Consider the following 10,787-nt stretch of genomic DNA (forward strand, 5'->3'; position numbering starts at 1 on the left):
ACCAAAGCGTGACGAGAACTCGAGGACGAGTTCTTTTGAAGTGGAGGAGACTGATGTAGAGTGGGTCGCGGACAGTTACATGGCCAAGATGGATCAGAAAAGGCCCGGTCGACGACAGAAGTGATCCAGACCATCGAACCTTAAATCGGGCGTATCTTGCAATCCGGAATGAGTTATCTGACGTAAAATATATGATTTTGGGGTAGAACGAGCTACTGAAGCCAACCAACCCCGCTACGCTGGGTTACGCAGCTTGGAATTGTGAAAAACCCCTGAATCAATGGTCGTTTCCCTGTTTTAATTTCATTTTTACTATAAATAGTAAATTTTAGTTTGATTATAACTCTTCATCCGTTGGGCTTTAGGAGTTGCACCCAACGTGAAAAGAGCTTAGAATAATTAGGAGAACAAAATGGCCAATTTGCAACGTATTTTTGCGACGGACGAATCTTTGGTTTAACGACGGATTTAATCTGTCGCTAATGAAAAGGTCCGCCGCTAAGCTCATCTTTCTCGAATATCCGCAAGTCGAATGTCGCAGAATTTAGCGACGGACCAAAATTCGTCGCTAAAATCTGATTTACGACGTATCTACGACAGATTTTTGTCTGTTGTAAATAGGCGACGGAGTTCATCCGTCGCACATTTTGATTTCGCGACGAACAGTTGCAAATTCTTGCCCAAAATACCAAATGGCACGCTTTTCAGTTGCTTTTGCGATGGATCATGGCCCGTCGTAAAAGGACTTCTGCCTTGACATTATTTTTTTACATTTTTTTTAGAATATAGTGGAAAATTAAGTTTTTTTGTAGTCTAATAATTGTTTTTTAATAGAATTTCAATGGTTTAATTGTACATATTTGTATCTAGGATTATTTTTTAATATTTCATTGAATGTAAAAAGAAATTTTTTTTTGTTTTTATATCAAATGAGTGAAATTTTTATTTTTATTTTTTAATTTAAAACTAATATTTAAATGATTTGTAATATCACATGAAAAAGAATATTGAGAAGTTTAAAAATTTAACAATGTTTGAGAAAAAAATTAGATTTTGAAAAAAAAAAAATCTTGATTTAATAAAAATCTATTTTGAGGTAACAAAAAAGAATATTTAATAAATTTCATAAATTTTAAAAAAAAAAGCATTTTATTTTGAGAAAAAATAATATCCTGAAAAAGAAAATTAAAAATATTTTAAAAAATGTGAAAATTTTCAATGTTGAAAAATGAAAATATTTTAAAAAGGAAAGTTAGAGTTCAAAATTTGAAAAAAAAATTTAAAAAAATTGTGAAGTTCAATAAAAATTGACAAGTTCAAATAAAATGCTTTTTAAAAAATGGAGAAGTGAAAAAGAATTGAAATTTTTTAAAATAAAACGATATTAAAAAATTGATACTTTATCAAAAAACAAACATTTTGAAACGAAAAATAAATAAGTTGAAAAATTTTGTGATTTTGAAAAATAATTGAAAATGTTCAAAATTCGAAATTAAAAGAAAAAGTTATTTATAAAAACACTAAGATTTTGACAAAATATATATAATTTTTTTAAAAAAATTTGAAAAGTTGAAAACAACATGATGCTTTTGAAGAAAGAAATCAGGCATTTTGGAATTTTTGGGAAAAAAATTAAAAATTGTGAAATTTTAAGATATTTTGAAAATAAAAATTCGGAATTTATATTTTAATTTATTTTTTGAAATATTTTATAATAAAAATGATATTTTGTTAAAAGTTTTCAAAGAAAAATTGAGAGTAAAAAAAAAAAAAACATTTTGAAAAAAAATGTAATTTTTAAATGGAAATTGAAGAGTAAATAACTTCATATATTAAAATCAAATTTCACTCAAACTGTTGATCAATCTTGTATTCCCAATACCTTTCTCACATGTGGCTAGCCTGATTGGGGTGAGTAACTAGTCAAATTGAGGGTATTGATCAATAAAATAGAGTGAATGGACTATACATATAAAATGGGCTAAATATTATTGTCAAAATTGTGACCCAACTTATTGACCTCGCGAGAACCTACGAATTGATGTTAATTAGTTTTGTGGGCCTCATCATAATGTGTGTCGAACATCAACACCGTGCATTTAATGTGTCCCCTTTAGGTTATGAGATATCTCAAAAATCATCTGAAACGAAACTTAGGTGGACCATATCATCTAAAACCATGTCAAGACATCATAAAAATATAAAAGCACTTGGTGGGGCCCACATGAGTTTTGGATGCGGTTAAAACTTGGTCGACCCCTCATCCAAGTGGGACACACATAATGAGTGTGTTGGATATGTGAATCACATTAAGGCAAGCCCAATATATGATTATGAATGTTTTAAGAAAACCTCTCTACATTTAGGTGAGTTAGTCATTACCTTTACCAAAGTAAACTTTGTGGGGTCCACCGTTATTTATTTATTTTATCCATTCCGTTTATCCACGTTAACAGGTAATTTTAGGTCTAAAGGACAAAAAGGAAGCATATCCACAATTCAAGTGGACCACACCATAGGAAATAGTGTGATTGAACCTCTACCATTGAAAAATTCTTGGAGGCCATAAAAGTTTTGGATCAAGCTGATGTTTGTGTTTTCTCTTCGGTCATATCTTTTTTATATTATGAACAGGTTGGATGAAAAATAAACATTATTGTGGGCCCAAGGAAGGTATCAACAGTGGAAATCATTATTTCACATTGTTTCGTGTGGCATGGTCCGCTTGAGTTTTGGATTTATTGAAATTTTGGGATCAACCTACACCGTTCATCCATTTTTCAAGATCATTTTAGAGAATTATCCAAAAAATGAATCATATCCAAAGATTAAATGGACCACACCAAAAATAAGGGGAACGGATTGGCTACTCCCCCTGATACCAGCCAATGGTTGGTGGTCGGTGCTCTATGGGCCCCACCATGATGTATGTGTTTCATCCATGCCGTCCATTTATTTTTAAAGATCATCTTACGGCATGAGACCAAAAATGAGGTATATCCCAATCTGAAATGGACCACATTACAGGAAACAGTGTTGAATGAGCGTCAACCATTAAAAACATTTTGGGGGCCATAAAAGTTTTGGATCGAGATGATTTTTGTTTTTCCCCTTCATCTAGGCCTGTATGACCTAATAAATAGATTGGATGTCAAATAAACAGTACATTGGGCCTTAGGAGGATTTTAATGATGGATATCTAATCACTATTGTTTTCATGTGGTGTGGTCCACCTAAGATTTATATACCTCTCATTTTTGGAATAAATCCCTAAAATAATCTTTAAAAATGGATGAACGTAAGGGATGAAATACATACATTATGGTGGGGCCCACAGAGCACCAACCACCACCCACGGGGCTGGTGTCAGGGGGAGTAGCGAGACTAGCTACTGAAGTGACGTCAGCAAGTTCCCTAGGCCCCACCATGATGTATGTTTTATATCCACACCTTCCATCCATTTGCAATATCCAAAGAATGAGTAATCCACAGCTCCAGTGGACCCCAACACTGAAAACAGTGGGCCAGGGAAGCCCACTGTTAAAAACTTTTAAAGGCCACAAAAGTTTTAGATCAAGCTGATATTTGTGTTTTCCCTTATTTAATTTTTGTGATCAAGCTGATATTTGTGCTTTCCCTTATTTCGTGTCTTTTTTTAAAACTTTTGAACAGGTTAGATTTCAAATAAGCATTATGATGGGCCTTAGGTTAGTTTCAATGGTGGAAATCACTCTCACCACTGTTTTCTTTGGTGCCACTATAGATTTTTATCTACCTCATTCTTTGGCTCATGACGTAAAATGATATCTCAAAATGGATGGACGATATGGATATAACACATACATCATAGTGGGGCATACAGAGCACCGACCGGCATCACTGGCCAAACCCGTTTGTAATGGAAACTTAAGGGGTAGTTCTTAGCTGTGGATATAATGTAAAATGGTGCTGATTTGATCATATCACTTGTGGCAATGATTTAGGGTTATCCAGACCATCCAAATAGTGGTTACACTTGTAGATTGTTAATATTGATAATTTTACCATATAATAAAATCATAAACAACTATTAGGTGCTCTGTTAAATGTACAGATGATAACATATGATATTATTTAACTAATGTAAAACACACATTGTGAGGATTTAAATGCAAATTTCATTTTTGAATAGGGATTTCTAAAACCCTCTTTCGAATTCCATTTCCCCCTCTGTTGAATTCCATTTCTGTTCTGTTCTTCGTCGGAAACGGCCTCCCTTTCGCCTTTTTCAAGCTGAGGTCTTCAATCTAGGTATGTACTCATTTATCTAATTTAGATCCCCAAAACCTAGTTGTAGCTCCCTTCCATCTTTCTATTCTCGTTTGAAATTCGATTGTGTTGGGTATTGGATTATGGTATCTGGGTTTTTTGGAGTGTAGGATTTACGGATTTCTGATACAGGTTTTTCGGATATATATATATATATATATATATATATATATATATATATATATATATATATATATATATATATATATATATATATATATATATATATATATATATTTCTGATATTTGATTGTTTGCTTTATTTTTTATTGAAATGGGTTTTTCTTTTTGGATATGTTGCTTTTTGGAATTGGGTTTTTCTACAATTTTTTTTTTCTTTTCCAGGGAACAGGTGTTTGACGTTTGGTTATCGCTGTTTGTTTTTTTTTTTTTTTTTTTTTAAACCAGTAGTTTTCAGAAGTGAGTTTCTTTTACTTGGAATTTGGGTTTTTCTGTAATTGGGTTTTTGGTATGTTAGCTTATTACTCTTTGCAGTGGTGGGTAATATCTGGATGTTGGATTTTTGCAAATCGGGTTTTGGGTTTGGGTTTTCTACTTTGAAGCTTGGCTGTTTGGAATTGCAGATGGTCGAGGGTTCTTTCATGTAATGCGTTCTTCAGTTCTTGGCTTATTTCATTCCTTTTTTGGATATGTCAGTTTCATCCTAGAGGAGAAATGGGATAGTCTAATATTCATCTAACTGGAGTTTCTTTTGGCTCGGGTTTTTATTTTTATTTTTTGTTGGAAAACATTAGATGGTTGAGAGGTTTTTCAATGGTGTATACATTTTGAGAAGATTGAGACTGTTTCGGTTTTCGGAGTATAGGCTTGAGTGATTATGTTTATTTATTTATTTCAGAGTATGTTTCAACATTAATCTGGTGCCGTAATCAAACCAAATCTGCAATCTCTTCTCTACATACTAACAACTGACTTGTTAGAAACTGAAAGATGAAGAGGACATGACATGGCTTGTGTGTGTGTGGAAATGAGTCTCTTTGCATTTTGTTATGTGCTGGCACTATGCATATTGGTGCCAATCGTGGACCCACCCAAATTGTGGAATAGAGCATGGCTAAAATTGCCACCATTTTTGCAAAAAATAAAAAATAAAAATGTTTCAACATTAATTGCTGAAACTTGCTAAGATTTCTTTTCTTGAAAGATAATAAGCCATTACTCGTTTGTGATTCGTATACATTTTACCATCGCATCTGAAGTCTAACCCATCCTCTGCTTCATTTATACAAAGAAAGTTACCTTTTACACTGACCACTGCCAACTTCAGAATACTCATCTGGACATCAACATGCATTGGCTATGCATTTATCTAAATTGGTCTTCATTATTTCACTTTGTATTGAAGTTTCTGATCTTGGCTTTGTATCTGTTGATGCTTCAGCAGTCTAGTTTCAGTCTGTTGCATTTGAAACCTTAAAACTCATATGATATTCCATTATGACAATAGAAATGGACTTGGTTGTCTCTCAAGAGCTAGATGTCTTAGACTTTTTCACCCCTAGTTTATTATGAAATAGTTCATCCTTAAATAGCTGTGATGGTACTTAGTTTAAGGTAATTGGAAATATCGTTGGTTGCAAAACCTAACGCTTTTTAGCCCATCATTCTTTCAAGCTACTAAAAGGGTCAACTGGACTATTCCTGAACTGAATCATGATCTCAAAAATTATCTATGAACCAAGGGAGATTTAGAAGGAAACAAGAAGAACAATGGACTTGGGAAAATGGACTTGATTTTATCATGATCTCAAATTTTAATTATTAGCTTAAGATATGCTTTGGAATTGGGAAAATGGACTTGATTTTACCACTATATTGGGTAATGTAAAGGGAATACTTGTATGCTAATTGAAGCTGTGATTTATCTAAAAACATCCTACTGCTCCCAGAGCTGTCACAGCAACCATACACCTTCATGTTTGCAAACCTTACTCTGGATTCCCCTCACACTACCAAAAATCAAAGACGCGTCCCTCTTTAGTACCAAAATAGTATGTTTCCATTTCAATCTGCTGGAAAGGAAGCTTTTCTCGTGACATAGAACATCGAGATCCATTTCAAACTCGTTTTCTCCTCCTTTTGTTCAAGTTAGAAAAAGAAAGAAGATCCATTGGTACTTGTTTGTTCCCTTGGAGATTGGAGCCAATCTCCATAAAACTTGTTTCCTTTTGTCCGTATTGTTTTCCCAACTATACTTTGTATTGCTATTATTTGAAGCTTGTTTATCCTTAATTTTATCGTTTGAGTTTTTGCCAATCTCCTCTGCAATTTTTGTTCTTCTTTGCTGATCAAGTTGCTATGTTACAACTTTCATTTTCCTTCCTGCTGTAAAACTTATGATTCTTCTCTGTTAGTAGATTCCCTATGATAAATTTCATTTGAGAACTTCTCTCTAGGCATTGTGAAGTTGGAGTTTGCTGTTAGTTGAAGAGAAAGAGCAAATGATTACATCATTGGCTGCAGTTTACAAGGCTAGATGGAATTCCATGCTAAAGTAAGTTTTTGACTGCCTGTTTATAGTTTGCATCCTAGTTTCTGTTATTGTTAGATGCAAAGATGAATTGCAGCTTTTGTTGTTGGTTGGAAAAGAGACATGCCCAACCCAAGAGCCAAGGATCCAGGCTTGAGCCCAGCCTGGTCTGCAAGGCATCATCCAATGATGTAGCACAACTTGAAAGAATTGAACTAGGATACATTACTAGAAGATCAGAACCTCCAAGATTGTACCAAAAAATTGAAGGCATAGGATTAAGAAGTTTTGGAATCATAAACCTTCTTAATCCTATGTGGGATGCCTATCATTGATTTGAACCGTCTTTTCATTCACAAAACTTGGGGCAAGCCATAGTTCAAAAGTCACACCAAGATGATCGTAAACATCTGATCAATAGTGCGGAAAATGGACCGTTAATATTTTGTAAAACAAAATAGGTCCAGTCATCACTTGAAACATCTATTATATAGATCTCACTTTGTACTGTTTATGATTCCAAAATAGCGCTTTGGTTCAATGATTCTAACCATGTGAGCTATGGCCCTTAAACAACAAGTAGTTGTAACAAATTGGCCCCATTCAAAAGCTTGGGATCATCAGATCGACGTGATTCTTGCACCATGGCTTGTTCCTAGTAGTACTACTGAATAAACTGTCCTGATTGATGATTGGATGTCTTACATGTCATTCAAAAGGATTGGGGACATTGCTAACATCCCCATAAATGTGTGTGGACGTTAGCAAAACCCATGTGTGCGCATGCGAATGTAAACATGTGTATGCTTATATACAGGAGAAATGCTCCATTGCTCTCAGAGCACTATAAGTTAAGAGTTCTCCTAATTACAGTCCAATTGGTCAATCTGAACTCTGTTAAGTCTAGGACACATTTCATGGACCACCACATAAAAATCACATTGATCCGATATCTCATTCATCCTTGGTTTATTTTATTCCAACGTATCTGTTTTCTATTGTTCTGATATTTTATTCAATCAGATCCATTCTCACTCTAAAGTTTTATTTCTTAACTATATGCATCATATATGCAGATGATATCCTAACCATATGTTCAGCAGGTCCAATTGGGAATGGACCACTAAAAAAAGAAGATCAGTGGTTGGACAATCCTGTTTAACCAGATTTGTATAAATGGACACTAAAGACAGGCTAGCAATGGCTCATCTTGAATGAAAAGTTCATTGATAAGACGGTCGGGAATGGGTAGGATTGTCCAGAAAAGGCAATCACTAGATCCATTCTCACTTTAAGTTTTTTTTTTGGTTTGTGGCCAAATAATGGTAGAGTGCATTGGATGAATGGTCTGAAACAAGTCCATCCCTGCATATGTATATAATCGTATGATACATTTATGTGTATGTATTTATGAATATAACTGTATGATGGTTGAATGGATGGATGGGGGAATCAAAGATATTTTTTTGGGTATGGTTTCATGGACCAAATGGTAATAGAGATGCAGTTTCATAAATGAAAGCAGTTACAAGCACTGAAAAGTTGTTGCTATCTTCTGATTATGCAGGTGTATCTTGTTGGGAAATAGGAATTTCGCAGTTCCTACACTTTCATTTGGTCATTTTGTTAGACACTAGTGCATTAAATGCAGATTGCATTGCGCTGTTGTGTATTGATTCCAACATCTAAAGATCTTTTCAAACTATATTGTGCTCACACTGATTATCCAATTACTGATCTTTTGCAGATGATGGGTCATGCAAGCAGACCTCTGTTGGACAATGCTGGGAAATGTGTCATCCTGTGTCATGCTTCCTGTAAAGAGTACTACAAGTAGTTTGTCTATGAGGCACTGCCTGTGGAAAGTCATCTACAACAGTTCCTGCATGACAATTTGAATGCTGAAGTTGTTGTTGGAACTATTGAGAACAAGCAAGATGCTGTAGACTACTTGACATGGACATTCATGTACCGGAGGCTTACCCAAAACCCAAACTACTACAATCTCTAGGGCATCAGCCATAGGCATCTTTCGGATCACCTTTCCGAGCTCGTTGAGAACACAATAAGTGATTTGGAAGCAAGTAAATGCGTGGCCATAGAAGAAATGTATCTCTCCTCTGAACCTTGGCATGATTGCATCATACTATTACATCAGTTACACTACCATCGAGCGCTTCAGTTCATCATTGACTTCGAAAACAAAGATGAAGGGTCTTCTGGAAATTTTGGTTTCAGGTTCTGAATATGCTCAGCTTCCAATTCGACCAGGTGAGGAAGAGCTGAAAAGAAAATTGATCAACCACCGAGGTTTTCTGTTGAAAACCCCAAGTGCATGGATCCGCATGAGAAGGCAAATGTTTGTTACAAGCCCACTTCTCGAGACACAGTGGTAGGAAATCTAGCAGCCGATCAGAGAGAGGTTCTCCTCTCTGCTAACAGGTTGCTTTAGGCTATGGTTGATGTTATTTCCAACAATGGGTGGCTCAATCTAGCTCTTCTCGCGATGGAAGTGAGTCAGATGGTGACTCAAGGCATGTGGGAGCGTGACTCCATTCTTCTGCAACTTCCACACTTCGCAAGGGAGCTGGCGAAGAGGTGTGAAGAAATCCAGGGAAGAGTACTGGAACAGTCTTTGATTTGATGGAGATGGAGAATGATGAAAGGCATGAGCTGCTCCAGATATTAGAGTCACAGCTGCAGGACATCATCCACTTTTGCAACCGCTTTCCTAACATTGATATGGTGTACAAGGTGCTGGATAGTGATGATGTGAGGCCTGGGGAAAATGTTACCTTGTAGGTCACCCTTGAGCGAGACTTTGAGGGGCGTGAGGGGCGCTCAGAAGTTGGACCAGTTGATGCACCCAGATACCCGAAAGCCAAGAAGAGGGGTGGTGGCTTGTGGATGGTGACAGCAAAAGCCAGCAGCTGCTGGTGATAAAGAGGGTGTCGCTGCAACAGAGGGCATAAGTCAAGCTTGACTTCACTGCTCCTGCTGAAGTTGGAAAGAAGTCATATATGCTGTATTTTATGTGTGATTCGTATCTAGGATGTGACCAGGAATACAATTTTACAATTGATGTCAGAGACGCAGCAGAAGGTGATTGAGATGGGAGAGTGAGTCAATTGCCATGGCAGCCTTTTGATCCTAGGCGATGAGGGCATGCTTGATGTACAAAGTGGGCCTCTGTTTATCTGCCGATTTTGCACTTATGTTCTGGTATTATCTCTTTCCATACGCGGTATTTTCCCTTGCATCAGGTAAACACTGTTTCTGATGTTGCTTTCTGTTTTCCTCAATGATTGTAACTTAACACAAGGAACAACGTTAACTCTAGCATTTAGCAGCCATAGACCAAAGTTATCGGTTGCTACTGTTTGCTTTGGATGCTTTAGAACATAACTGTTTTCACTCTTTCCCTCTGGATGAGAATAATTTTTCATTGTGAAAAAAAAAAACTGTATTGTGCTCTCCCAGTGAATGCTATGAAGTTAAGAAATGCTTTTACCTGAACCTCTAATGGCTAGGATGAGTTCTAATCTTTTATTTTGTTAAATGGTTTCAGTTGATTAAACTATTCACTTTTCATGGATTTGAGCTAGTTATTTGTAATATATGAAGGGTTGACTAAAGTAGTCTTTTCTTGGATTTAATCTGGTTGTTTGTAATATATGTAGGAAGGGCTCAAAAGAAGGTTGAACAAGAGAAGATACTAAGTAGCCAATTCAAGGCAAGGCATAGCCAATAGATGAAGTTCCTGGTAATTTCTTTTGTATGGGTCCTAGTTTAGGGGGGGAAGTGTTTAGAGGGTTAAAAGTCAATTTTTGTTGGAGTGGGCCACGGGTCATTTCCTCTTTTATTGAATTGAGTTGTTACCAATTTTGTGAATAGGATTCTTATCAAATAATAGTGTGAATTATTTTTTGAATGACTATCAGGTGCAATAATAATAATAATAATTTATCAATATTTTATGCAATGCACA

At 35.7% G+C, this 10,787-nt stretch overlaps 1 pseudogene; it reads left to right on the forward strand.

Moving 5' to 3' along the window:
• Positions 1-4,200: 4,200 nt before the first annotated feature.
• On the forward strand, positions 4,201-10,217 carry LOC131233810 (DExH-box ATP-dependent RNA helicase DExH12-like; annotated as a pseudogene).
• Positions 10,218-10,787: the final 570 nt, after the last annotated feature.

This window comes from Magnolia sinica, chromosome 18 (genome assembly GCF_029962835.1).
Source record: "Magnolia sinica isolate HGM2019 chromosome 18, MsV1, whole genome shotgun sequence".
NCBI lineage: Eukaryota > Viridiplantae > Streptophyta > Magnoliopsida > Magnoliales > Magnoliaceae > Magnolia > Magnolia sinica.